Source organism: Cinclus cinclus, chromosome 15 (assembly GCF_963662255.1).
Source record: "Cinclus cinclus chromosome 15, bCinCin1.1, whole genome shotgun sequence".
Taxonomy (NCBI): domain Eukaryota; kingdom Metazoa; phylum Chordata; class Aves; order Passeriformes; family Cinclidae; genus Cinclus; species Cinclus cinclus.
The window spans coordinates 5,570,399-5,585,193 of record NC_085060.1 but is presented as its reverse complement, the minus strand read 5'-3'; positions in this window follow the sequence as shown (position 1 = coordinate 5,585,193).

Sequence of the window (14,795 nt, the reverse complement as noted above, 5' to 3'; positions counted from 1 at the left end):
ATGGATTGACTCTTCATTACTACCTGGCTTTCTTATTTATCTCACTGTAAACAAAAGAATCAAAACCAAAGCAAAACACCTGGTGACTTAATTTCGCTACTTTCCAGTTCTGGGAGACAATAAACATTTGCAAATATAGCCAAATATGTATAATGTAGAAGTAGAACACCCAAAAACAATGAGGCCAATGAATAAATAGGTTAACAGGTATTTTAATTTGCTGGAATTTAATAGAGTCTATTTGAATAAGCAAATATATCTGCCTGTAGGCTTGTGGGATTAGGACATGCAGCTTTAATTGGATAGATTTTCTGTAGTTTTAAATATTTGCCCAGATATTTTCATCAGTTCAGTTTTCCAGATTTCCATAAATAAGACCTGTAGCTGGTAATTTGCACAATGTTTCTTTGTAAATAAATTTTAGATCTAATTTCAAGTCTCCCTCTATTTAGTGGGAGATTTTTTTGTTATTAAGAACAGGCCCCTGGACGTTTTGTATTTTTATTAAAGGGAGAAGAATAATTATATAAGAAGGTAATATTCACTATAAAAATCTAATATCTTTGATCTGTTTCTCATTTCAGTGGAAGACTGGACTGGAAGTATGGTTTTGTGAATCCAGTTTCAGTGCTAACATCCTGAGCATATTTTTATGAATAACTGCAAAGAAACATTAACATAATTTAAAAGTTTTCCTGTAAGCAGACATCTTTTCTAAAATGTATTCACGATTACTTCAATTTGTGCTACAATTTTTTTTTTATATAAATCAAATAAGGAGTTATTCCCAAGTGGATACGAGTTGATATTTAAAACATACATATTTCTTTTTCTGATTTGCCAGGTAAGGAACATGGTTGCATCATCATCCTTGCTGACAAATTACTCAGATGTGTTTTGCCATACTTGAAGCTCGTAATTTAGAAATTAATTTTTCACAAACATCAGCGTCACTACAGATATATTGTTCAGCTCTTGCTATAAAATGAAAAGGAATGAATCTTGTCAGAAGAAAATACCACGTGGAAAATATTCTCAGAAACCCATAAGTGATACTTGGAATCCGTTTGATATAATGAACTCATTATATGTCCTATCTGAAACCACAGACAGATCAATAAAGGGAACATAGGCTTTATGCTCTTGTTATGAAAAAAACATTACCATTTAGGGGCAACAACAGGTTTTGCAAGTTAAAAAAGTGAAATATATTCAACAAACTGACAGGAAAGGCAGAAAAATTATTCCCATTTGTTTTCTTTTTTTTCCTTGTCCCATGATGTACTACAAGGCTTCATTTAATGAATAAGCTTCAAAGGCCTTCCACTGGTTTTAGAATGGGTAGACATTACTGCAAATCCTGGTAGTATTTGGGTGAGATTTGGATAAAAATAAACATAACACACCTTCAGCTTTTTGGTTTAGCTGAAATTCTGAAAGGTAACTTGAAGCTTTTGGTCTTTGCCTCTTCCCTGGTACCAGTGTTTTCTCGAAGAACACTAGACTAGACAAAGAAACAAAAATTTTTGGTCTATATAAACAGAAAAGTAAGTATGGCTCAACATCATCCATCAGTGATCTCTTCTCCCCATGAAAATTAACTATGGGAAGCCCGTGAAATCTCAAATGTACAATGTCATCATAGGCTTGAAAATACATGATGCAAAATACATTTTTCCTATTATATCACTGTATCTTTCTCTTCCACCAGTTTCTGGAGTGCAAAAGAAACTTCCCTTTTTTTTTTTTTTTTTTTTTTTTTTCTTTACTGCAAACCCATTGTTCTGTCATTTTGAAAGTTTCACTGGATTGTGCTTATCACAACAGGATATATTTGATTTATATTTTAAAAATATATTTTTTATATATAATTATGCTTTCTGAGTGCTTTAATACATGTTCATACTCTGAGGCTAAACACTGAACTGAGAACCAGTGATTCCCAATATTTACAGACACCAGTACAACTTCAAACACAATTCAATGACCAAACTATCCAGAACAATCTCTGACAACTTGCCACAAAAAATCAAAAGCAAGCACACCCAAAATCAACTTCTACCCCACCTTTTTTTTTTTTTTTTTTAATATATATATATATCTTCTCCAATACCAATATGATAGGTTTGAATTTTTGGTTGCATGCAGATTGCAATGGTGTTCAGTTTGACTTTCAGATGTCTGGAGCTTTAGCATTTTGAGGATTAATACATCTTTGTTTTCCTGATCCATTTCTAAAGAGCATGAGATGTTTCCTTCTCTCCTGTACAGCTGAGAGCTGTATAAGTCTTTTTAAACTATCAGGTTCTTCAGTGCTTGAGTAGCAAGCAAATTATTGCATTAAAACTATTTTTAATTTTTCTTGCAGCAGTCATACAGAGCATCCATGTCACTAAAGCACTTTTTTTTCTTGTAAAGAATTTCCATCCTTCTACAGATGTCAAAATGAAGTGATCAATAAATAAAAAAGAGTTTCCATCCGGATATTTTGCTTCTTTCTATTAATTTGACCCTAGCTGTGCAATGACGTGTGTAATGTTCAAAAACCATTAATGACAGTAACAGCAGTCTGGCACCAGCAAGAATGGCTTTGATCACTTTCTCTTTGTCTATACAGTGTCTGGCAGGAAATATAAATGGCAATTACATTGGGAAGGCTGTTAGAACTGGCCTATTAATTTAGCTTTCAGACTATTTTAAAGCATGCCTTCCTCCAAAAAAAAAAAAACTGTAGCCTCTGTTCAGCAAAATCTCAGCTGAGCTTCCCAAAGTAGAAACACCATCCTGTTTTCTCTGCTTTTAATGCTAGTGTTGCTTCACAGCAGTGGGAGACAGATTAAAAAGCAATGTTAATACCCTACATGAGTTTGATGCATTTTTCGTACATTGGCTTACAATGTTAAAAAGGGAGAGGGAGAATTCCTCATGACTAGTGAGTTTTACTGTATTGCTCAAAAGGAAAGAACTCAACGCCTTTTGACTCAGCTATTTAAACAAAGCTCTCATGACAAGCACTTTCAGTATTGCTTATGCTGGTCTGCATCAACCAATTTTTGAAGAAGGCCCCTCCCTCTTTTGGGGGGATTCAGTAACATTTAATAAAAGACAAAAATAAAAAGCAATCCCTGTTCTGAGCATGAGCTTTGAGGACTGCTGATCCTCAAATTACTGAACATATTAAATACTAACAAGTCACAAAAACCCCCAAATATTTCAGCTGCTTCTAGCCTTCAAATTATTCATGAAAGGGAAGAAGTCCCAAGCACAGAGGAACTGTTGAAAATGTAATTACCAGATCATACTTAGTCAAGCTGTAAACCCAAATGAAAAGTACCTTTCTTATCTTCCACCTACTTGTGAGTCATCCAAATCATTGGCTCCTTCTAAACCTTAGAGCAGAAATTTTGGAGAAGAGTTCCAGGTAATAACAATGCACTCCATAGAAGGGATTGCAATCCTCTGTCTATCTGCACTTGGCTGGAAGTTTCAGTTTTCAGGGTCAGTTCCTAGCTCCTCTAGAGACTTAGAGAGCCCTTTGGGGCAGTGATGAGTCTGCAGCGTTGATTCCTCAGACATGAATTTCTGTAACTCAGATCCTGCTCAAAGGGAGACAGGAATATGTTAGGAGGATATATTAAGACTGTGAAGAATTCAGACACTACAGTAGCAAAATAAGTAAAAATATCTTCAACTGCAGAAGGCTGTTGGCCTTCTCATTGGCCAAGAATATTTCAGTTTACTCTTTATGCTACAATATTTCTTTAATGATACTGCAGTGGAGAAAATTAGTATGGGGAGTTGATTGTACCGTATGGTGTTTTGTTTCTAAATGAGGCCGGTTGGATTGCCAGCTCAAAGCACTGCAGTGCTGCTGAAATTCATCAGACAGCTACAGAGGAGCATATGGAATGGTCCTTTCACAAAGTGAAAATGTTGATTATTTATATTATTTATACTGCCTTGGTGAACAACTGATAGGTCAGAACCCTAGTCAAAGGGGTGGTGCAGAAATACCATGTATCTACCAAAGTGACACCCGTTCCAGGGAGCACTTTCCAGTACTGAGCATCAAAAGAATGGAAAGCAAGAATGATCATGAATTAGGTATCAACCCCCAGGTATCAATGCTAATAATGAACACATCATTCTGAACTACAAATATCATACAGTACTTAGTAGTTTTGAATCAAGTCCTCATTGCCGGGTCATCTATGCCCTTCTTAGTTGTGGATTAAATTATATAATTAACATCTGTAAAAAAAGAAAAAAATCAAACAGTGCAACATGTAATTAATTTCTTTTAATTTGTGGTAGGAATAACGATTGAAAACCAGACAATAACTGTGGACCCAAACAAGAAATATTCCTCTTCCTGCCCTGGTCCCCACAAATGTAATTCAAAATTAGAGTACTTGTATTTATATGAAACTTCTGCAGGAGGGTGCAAGTTGTATTCATCTGTAGGTTTGATTTTTTGAAGCACTAAAAAGAACTGTGAAGCAATTTCTTCAGTATTATGTGCAGATAACTTAGTTGCATAAGCACTCTACTCCTTTCCAGATAATTTCTATATTTGTAGTGTTATATTTTATTAATGAATACAGGGTCCATATAGAATTTGACCAGAAATTCTCCCTAAAACGAAAGCTATCATCGGTTTGGCAAGTGCAGTTTTGATTTATTCAATTAAATGTATTAATAATACCCAAATATATATATTGGTTTTCTATTTAATTCAAATGTGATATCATAATTATCTTGGTTTATTTGTGAACCAATATAAAATAAAGAAAGATACAAAAAAAGAAGACACAGCAAGTTTGTGGGAAATATTAACATTCTACAATGTAATTGGATTTGGATGTCCTCTTTCCAAACATTTTTAATACCCTATTTGAATGGGAACTGCTAGGCTAAATGCAGAAACAGAAAGGAGCCAAAGTGCTATTGACTCTGTAGGATCAAGACTTTACAGAGAGAAATGTCTCCCTTCCAGGATAACAAATCTGACTTATCCTGGACTGTGTCTGAGAAGATTAGATTGATCAATTCTGGTAAATACATTTATTTAAACTTTTCAAGTGCCACACAACCATTTCTATTTTATTAACTACAATATTTTGGATTTATGGTACAGTTTGATTATTTCAATTTTGACCTTTATGCAAATTTTACCGAAACAGTCATTTGAGGAGGAAGTGCAGTACAAAACTTCCAATATGTTTGTAAATACCCAAAATTTTAAACAAATAATAGTTGCTCTTTCCCTGCATTTTGCACCAACTTGTCCATAACTCTCACTAAGGGCATATATCCCCACTTTGAACCGTCACACAGCATAAGTATGAAAGATCTATCTATCTTACTGATTCTTACAAATCTGGCAAGACACTCCAAGCTAGTCTTTAACAAGATGAGATATCCAGGTCAGAATTTCAGAAGGCCAAAAAACAAATTTACGTGCCATGAACTCCAGGTACTCTGGCTGGGATCTGACTAGATGTTGGTAGATTGAGGTTTTCAGTTTAGGTGGTACAAGAGATGTGGAGGCCTATTTTGATATTTGGAAAGCCCATTAGATGAAAAGCCAAAAAGCAAATACGATGGGATTTAAGATTATTAATCCATTGAAAGAGTTAATCACCTTTTGTGTCCCGAGTTCCTAAAGTGAAACCTGCACACCAGAAAGGGCATGTTTAAACCTGTATGACCCAGATGCATATTCCCAGGGAGTTACAATCACCAAGGACATTTTGCAGCAGTGTGCCAGGAGCAGCTGTGAAATCCCACTCTGTTCTGTGTTTTTGTCACTAACATTACTATCAGTACACGAATCAGTGATTTTAAACACTCGTATCATGATTTGCAGCACAGACTTGTGAGTAATTTTTGAAAAACAGGGCTTCAACCTACAAAGGACCTCATCACATGGTTTGTTTTAAGAAGTTTCTTATTACAACAACCAAGTCTCTGGTAGCACCTTCATAGCAAACGATCTGCTTTCATGGTAACTATTCCCAGTTCTGTCACTTAGCTGCAGAATGATTTGGAGCATGAGTGTGCTTTGGATTCTTTAGGCATAAAAATGGACTGGAATATTATTTCTTATGCCCCAGAAGTACTCTAAGACCTATGAAAACTTTGCAAGTGTACAAAAATGAATGTGTACAAAAACAGGTACTGGCAGCTTCTCTAATGTCCCTTTTAGTCCTTGGTCACTATGGAAAATATTCTCACACACTAGTACCAGTAGTAGTCATGACAGATTACATGAGGGTGCTTTTATTCTCATGTTTATCTGATTATCTACAAATATAATCCACTAAAAATGACAGAAGTGAAATATTTTTAATCCAGGTGCCGATGAGACCAGGTGGAAAGGAGAGTAGGATTGGGATGAAAGCAATATAAAATGATGTGCATTAAAGGAACATTTTACTGTCTGCTCACTAGAGAAACAGTGTGGAAATCTTTTACCATGTGGTGCAGAGTGTATCAATGTGATGTTAGATATTCATATTTCTAATTTCATGCAGGGAATGAAAATTGATCATCAAAGATGAATTATGTACATTGAAACTACTCCATAATTCAACATTCCTTATCATGTGTTATTTCAGGATCCCTATATACATTTTTGTGAAAAGAGCTCCCTTGTTACTGTAGAGAATCTTTGAACAGATACAGAGTAATATTCAATAATAAATAGTAAATATATTGGAACCTCCAAGCATACATTCCTGCTAATTGCTGTTCCAGGCAGTACATTTATAACATTTTACTCTAGTTTAGCACATTTCATTGGGAAGTATATAAAATATATAAACCTATCACAACAAATGGCAAAATTCTTGCTCTGCCTTTAGCAGATCGAGGCATTAAGCAGTGACACTCACTGAGCTGCAAACAAGCTTCTTGAGCCCTCTTGGGTCACCTGTCACCCAAACCTCCAGTAAGTCTTCAAAGGTAAAACCAAGTATCAGAATGGAGTAAGAGCCACTCAAATCTGGGCATTTATAGAGTGCTGAAAATCAAGAGAATTAAGGTAACAGTGAGAAAAAACAGCAGAAGGAGAGAGTTATTAGATGTGGTAAAGCAGATTAAAGAGTGAATGTGAATGATTAATCTTGCATATGGAAAGGTTTAGGGAGCAATCTACTCACCATACAACCTAAATGTGCCACTAACACATGCTAATGGTAATAATACCCAAAAGCCAAGCTATATATTGTTTATTGCATATTGTTTATACATGCTCCTTAGTAAGAGTTCCTCCATAAAGGGATTGCAGTCAAAAGCAATGAAACACAGAATACCCATAATATCCCATATAAATGGGATGAAAGGATAATGTCAACACGACGAAGTGATAGGATCAGTGCATGCACCAAGAATTCTACATTCATTCTAAGAGAAGTTATAGTCTCTCCCTGAAGATTTGGATTCTATTTTTTTTTTTCTTTTGTCTAGTGAGTAAAACATAAAACAAGCTTTTTAGATTAGGGATGATTTTGTTCAAACATTAACTTAGCTGGCACACTGTGGGAAAGGCATATAGGAAACTTGTTATTTTTAACATAGTTTGGGATCAGTAAGCTTCCTTGAATAGAAAATGGGAAATATTCCAGAACTGCAACAGAAAATCTGCCACTGTCATCATTTCTCCACAGCTCATGCTAGCAGTTTTATTTTATGAGTTCAGTTCTAATTGATGACAATAGGTGTGCCCCAGGGAAACAGAGGTAAAGATATTCTCTCAGGTAATTGTAGCTTCCACAGTAAATTTTAGAAGTGCTCATGACAGTGGGCTATATTATGCCTATCTCCTTCACTTCAAGTGATAATTATCAGATTTTTCCCTTTTGACTACTCAAGCAGCACATTTTAGAGATGTTTTACCTCATGTGATGCTTATTCCTTTATGCAGGACCTTTCATAAGTGCTAGTTCCGTTTCCACTTTAACATTATGATTCAACACAGCTGCCTGTGTCCAAGGAAGCATGCCAAGATACACAAATCCAAAATCCTTTGAAAGTACATGGACAGACAAGGAAAAATAAAAATTCCAGCTGCTCTGTGAGAATGTATTGTGACAGCTATTGTATGTCCTTCAGAAAGGGACTGGTAGTAACTACCACTTTCCTGTCTCATTTCAACACCTCAGTGGAGACATCTGAGACCTCACTAAGAGATAAATGGGGCATTAATTAATGTCCCTATTGAGAAGACATTAGTTGACATTACTGTAAATTTGCTTGCTAAAGGAGAGCTTTAAAAAATGCATAGAGGCACTGTTGCTATGTACAGGCCAAAGTTAATCCCAAGAAATGCAGTTTAGATAGGATTATAAAGGGAAAATTTCACTCTCCTTGTATTCAATATCAAAAGAAAAACAGAAGTCTGAGGCACTGATTCTACAACTTATTCCATATAGAGGAGTTCAGAGGTCTCAATAAAGCTCAGTGGGACTGCCCATATATATATTAGGTTACAGCAGGATTTGGTTTATTATTCCCAAATAAATGAAATAAAATGCAGATTTCCTTCTATATTTTTTTTCTTATTTTTCTGAAAATAAAATAAACCCAAGCTCGATAATTGCTTATCTTAAAGCAAAACCAAACCAATCTTTCCCAGATTGCTTCCACAATTCCACCACTTTTTCCTCTAATAATTTAGATGTGACAAAGAGACCAATATACTCTTCACTTCAAACTATGTTACTTAACAGATCGGCAAAAATGTACTTCCCTTTCCTCTTTTTTTCCACACACCATAATTTTTTCCTACATACTAAAAATCCTTTACATTTACAACAAAACAAGTTACATCAGCTGCTGATGAGAGTTGACCAAGGTCAGTCAGAGAAGTTAGATACCAAGACAGTCGTTTCCCAGTGTTACTGCTCAGATAAAGGATATAAGATGTTGATGTTTGATATTATCTGAATTTCAAAACCACACTCCTAGCAACATAATTCATATCAGATGGCGCTGCCAGACTACTGCCAACATGTGAAAAATATAAAATCGATTCTTTCTGGGCTAGTTTTGAATAAGATAAACGAGACATCCTTTTCCAGTATTATTTGCTAATTGGAATTATATTTTATACAGAAAGTCCATGCAATCCATAAACAGCTGAAGGGATTCTCCCAGTCCTGCCCTCCCCTATAACTGATGAGACATCTGTAATATCAGAGAAAAACAGAATATTCTGGAATATTTGTTTCTTTACAATATTTGGCCAACATTTTCACAGCTGCCATTTCTTTAAAATTCAGGGATTGTTTCACAGACAAGAGAAGTTTTTGGGAGGTAAAAGCCCCTTTCTTCATGAAGACATAAAGCAGCTCAAAGAAGGCCCTTGTGATTATGAAGCAAGAGGATGACGCTTGCTCCTCTGATTGCAGTGAAACGTGCCTGCAAATATTTGTTATGCAACTGGTTGATTACTGCTTCCAAAAGGAAAAGAGTGCCTTAAGAGTGCAAACCAGCAGCCTGCTGAAGCTCCTACTGATGCATTTGGGGTTCATAAAAGTATAAAGCCAGTGTGGCAATACCAATATCCACATAGGAACTTTTGCAATATTTATCTTCTTTTTCCTCATGGCCTCCAGTGGCATTTGCAGAAAAATTATTAGACAACCCATTTCTTTAAAATAAAATCAAATTGAAGAGGCACAAATTTCCAGTGTTCTTAACACTGGAAAAAAAAAACAAACTTGAAAATTCTATACAAACATAACATGAAGGCTCAGTGAATTTCTTAAGATCTCAGGATACATTGACAAATCAAGATTTCTTTTCATTCTGTTTATCACTAAGAAAATTTTTCTTAACTCTAAAAATTTCTACTGACTGCTGTGAAGCTAGGAAAAAAAAAAAAAAGGTGGTTGCAATATATATGCCATTAACCAGGATTTTTTTTTTTTTTTCCTGGTAATGAACTACAGTAATTTAAAGCATTAGCGATGGAAGACATTGCAATAATCCACTTTGATTTCTGATTAGTTTTGTTGTTTTTTTTTTTTATAATTTCATTCAGAAAGAAGCACATAGCCTTAAAAAAAATCCTGAGAAGAATGATGATCTGTGTACTGTGTAGACAGAAGACAAAAACCCTGCAATTTTGCTGGAGACTGAAAGGACGTGAGATGTTTTGACCCAAACCTCTATAACTGAGTTCAAGTTTTTGGAATTTAAAAGGCAACTCACAGGTAAAAGGACCAAGTGCATTTTCTCTCCTAGTTAATCAAATACAGATTCTATCAAAATTATATTGCCATAAAGCAGGTTCTACACACATACATACCTTCTGAATCAGCCTACAATTTAATGAGCCAGTAATTAGAAGCCAAACTGAGTGATCTTTCATCTCCTGCTATTAGTACTATTTGCTTCCTTTTAGCAATGTTATTCATTATCTTCTTCTGAATATCAAGTGGGTTTTATTTTTATTTTTAATTCTCTCAGATAAATTACATGTGTCTAATCCACTTAGGTAATTCAGAGCTAAGATTTTTCCAGTGTTGACCTTTGCAAAGGTCTCTTTGCCATCTGTTTTTTATATTTAATTAGCTTTTTTTCCCTTCTTGCAGAAATTTCTCAAAGAATTAAATAGATGACTATAATTATCACTATCAGTTTGCTCTTATTTGATCTCCTGACCACAGAATCATATTCTGATTACCCAGTACTTCCACTGTGGACCAGACATTAGACATCATAGTTGCTATGCCTATTAATCTTGATTAAAAAAATAGAAGATAGATTTTCCTCCTCTCCCCAGGTAAACTCTTCATCCACAGCAGAAAAATAAAAAAAATGATCATTTATTCTCTTTTTCTTGTTCATAAGTACTTTCCTCACATCTTTTTGTTAATCAAAGCAAGTTGGAAGTGTTTAGATATTGATCTAATCAGGTCCACCGGTGGTGACACATAATTTCTGATAACGTGATCTAAAGTAATACAAACACAGACTTAATATCAGAGAGTAGATTGGCAAGCAGATGACTGACAAAATGGAAATCTGCTCCTGGGAGGTATGTCTTCCTTTAAGGCAATTCTCTGCATATCTGTGTAAACATAATATATTCATTCTAAACAAAAACCCCTAGGCCTACATTCCTCTTGCTAGTTAATAACATTATTTCATGTATGCCAGGTAATGGGGGGGTTTTGTTGGGTTTTTTTGTTGTTGTTGCCATTGTGGTGGGGTTTTTTTTTTGTTTATTTGTTTTTGTTTGTTTGGTTGGTTGGTTTGGTTTTAATTTTTTTTTTATGTGTGTGTGTGTTTTTTTTTTTTTTTCCTGTTAAGATATGTTTATTTCAGGACAAATTTGTCCATGCCTGGATTTCCAGGGCATCCCTTCAGCATGAGATAATTTGGGGCAGGATATGACTGGATAACAGTGTAAAACTGGAGTAGAGTTGTTTGCTATAATAAAAATCATTCCTTTGTAATAGGAATAAAGTGAACAGAATGGAGGAAGGACCAAAGGAAGGAGTTTATACTTCTACACCCCTTGGGCAGCCTGTGCTCACTCCCAGGGAGCTGCTGTCAGGAACATCTCAGCTAGAGTTTGTAGAGTTTGTGCAGGATGGTGCCTCTCTCCCATATTGTCCAAGCTACCAATTAAAACTGCAACTCATTCCATGCATTTCTTACAGAAATCTCTCAATAACCCTGACTATTTGCTCACTGTTCAGTAACAGGATGAATGTAATCTTTTTAGCACAAATCTCAAAAAATATTGCATTATATTTTAAAAGTGTTTAATTTGCTTCCTATTTTTTTCAGAAGATCATGCATACAGAATTAATATTGCTCTAATTAATCAAGCATATGAATTCCTACCTCCTAAAACAAGATTTCAAAACTTTATATCAACTATTACCATCCCATAAACTGATATTCCCCATATTTTAATTTCCAGTGGATGTCTTTGGTCTCCATGGAAACTGATCCAAGGAGGTTTGAAATGTTACATATTATTGAATGGATCTTATATTCACATAAATATTGCCAGAAGATCTGTCATATCTGCTCCAGGGTAAAGTAGAAAGAGAGTTAAGTAAAGGAATACTTGTCACTGAAACTCATTGTAGCCCATCACTGTTAACACCACTGGCCTGAAAGATTTTCAATGAGGCTCCTGAGAAGGATCTTGAAAAATCAATAATCTCATCAGAAAATGCAGCAATTATTATAGTCAGCAAGCTCATAAAAAATCATCATATCCCATAATCATGCCATTGAAGTTTGGATAGACTTTAAACAAGTAATGCTTCATTTGTCAGTCAAATTTAAAAAGTTTAGTGGGATTAATGAGGCTATCCTTTGATTTCTAACACAAGTTATACACTTAAAGTCTATAAAGATACTTTGGTGATCAAGGAAATAAAAGTACATGACAGTTAGCTGATACTCTTATTCCTTCAGTTTTCATAAAATAGAGCATTTCATAACCAAAATGTTAGTCACAAGTTGGTCTAAAGGAAAAACAACATTATACAACTAATTTAAAATAATGCTAAAGACCATTAATTGAAACTGTTGAATTGAAATTGCTCAAAACATTTCACCATTTTTTTTTCTGGATTTAAAACTACTTCTAGTGAAAACTTTGTAATTATGGTGGCAATTATAACATGATCATTGACTTCTTTGACAAAATACAAGCATTTTATCATAAGAATTAGGTGAATACATGGAATAAATTGTTTGTGGACGACTGTGCCTTTTGGACAGGTCCCAGTTTCTGTCCTTTGTGGGAAGTGAACATGTACATGTGTGCAGCACATCCAGGGACTTGTGAGAGCATCAGTGACCCCTGGCCAGTGATTGAACTGCCATGTCAGCTCATCTCCAAACCTCCCTGGCTCTCTGTCAGCACTGAAGTTTAAAAATGTGAAAATAAGGGTACTGTCATTGAACAACCCACTCCTTTCCTCAGCTGAACTATACTTGGGTCAGGCAAATTGTCAGGGAAAAAAGGCCCTCTGTGCTCTCAATGGGAGACTCTAAAGGAGGTCCTGTCAAACCCTTTAATGAAAGGCTGAGGAAATACAAAACATCTTACTTTCACTGTATTACAAAGAATGGCACGAATGGATCTTCTTTTCATGGAAATGAGAAATGGCAAGTGTTTTACCTGTGTCATTTTCCAATATTGACACCAACAAACATTTTAAAAGTTGCACAAACTTGTTTCAAGATTGCCTTTGAGAACATTTCTTCCCAAAGAACCAGAGATGATATATTGCAACTGAAATTGGTAGTTTGGTGGGGAGAGAGAAATGAAAGAACATCCCAAACAAAAGAAGAGAGGTTTAAAGAAATGCATACTCAGGAAAATACCTACACACTGCAGTGTGCACAATCTCAATTGCAAATAGCACTGAAAACAATAGCAGAGAGACAGAGTGCTCTGAGCTCTAGGTGTTCATGGAAGATCCTTAGCAGGTAATTGTGTTGCTGCCTCCTCTTTTCTCTCTTTCTGCTACTTATCTTCTCCTTAGCAATAAAACTGCCTGCAACCTCATCCGAAATAAGAGCTTGCCTGCTGTACCTCATCATCTGTCACTTTCTCGTCCTAAGTTGAAAACAGAGGTGTTGGTTTCTGTCCAAATGTCTGCTAGTGTACTGTGGCCCCCTTGTCCTCAAGCTGGGAAGTCCAGCTGCTGGAAAGGTGAGAGGACTGCGAGGCAGGAGAGCATTCCTAACAGGGAACTGCCATGCACACAAAGAAGCTCTTTGGTACTCTGCCCAAGTCCCCATCTTTAGGGAGAGAGAGACTCATTAGATGTAGCTTTCCTTAGGGCATGGGGACTGCAGATATTTGTCATGTTATGATTTAACATTTAGAAAGCATTTCTTTCCCTCCTTTACTGGATATCACTAGCGCTGCAGTGAGAACAGACAAGATAATATTCACCTTAATTACATCAAGAACCACAATAACAGCAGCAGCACCCACTAAGGAGTCAATATACCTGCGAGATTGATTCTTTGCTTTGTACTATGCTTAAAACATTAACAGTAGAAGTTCAGCATAGAAGGCTTCTCTGGGATTAATGACTGACTGGGTTAATGACAGTTATTGCTTAATAATGATGCTTAACATTGATGTAGTTCCTTTCTTTAAAGGATCTTAAATATTAAGTATCAGTTTTCATTCAGTGCATTTATATTCCAAGTATCCCAAAGTGGCTGTAGAAAGCTGTGGGCAAGGGCAATACTTATTATGTGCTTAGCAATAGTGCAGAGGTTTGAAAATGAGTTTAGTAGCACTGATGAGAGATGTACTCTTTGTACAAGTACTACTGCAATGGACTGACAAACCCACATATTTATTTTACCAGCCCACTCAGACAGGAGGATAAAGTAAACATCAGCCTCATGAAGAGGAGAACATAGCAGACTCCTAAGGATCATTTCTCAGTATTTCACTGCCTTTGTAAACACCCCCATATAAAATTATGATTGTCTTCAACGAGCTATTGCAGGGATGACCAGATCCTCACTAACTAGAGGGCAGTCATCTTTTTTGGCTCTGTGACATGTAGCCTCAACAACAGACTTGTAATAAAGGGTTTTGCAAGAATAGTGAGGAGTCATCTATTCACATCTTTGTACATAATTTATAAGAATAAATGCTTTATCATTACCAGCAAAGATCAAATATTATTATTCCACATCTTACATCATCTGTGGAATTAGTTACTACCCCAAAGATGATATGTCCCAGAAAGGTGTGTTGAGTTCACTCCTTGTGCAGGTCACTGCCA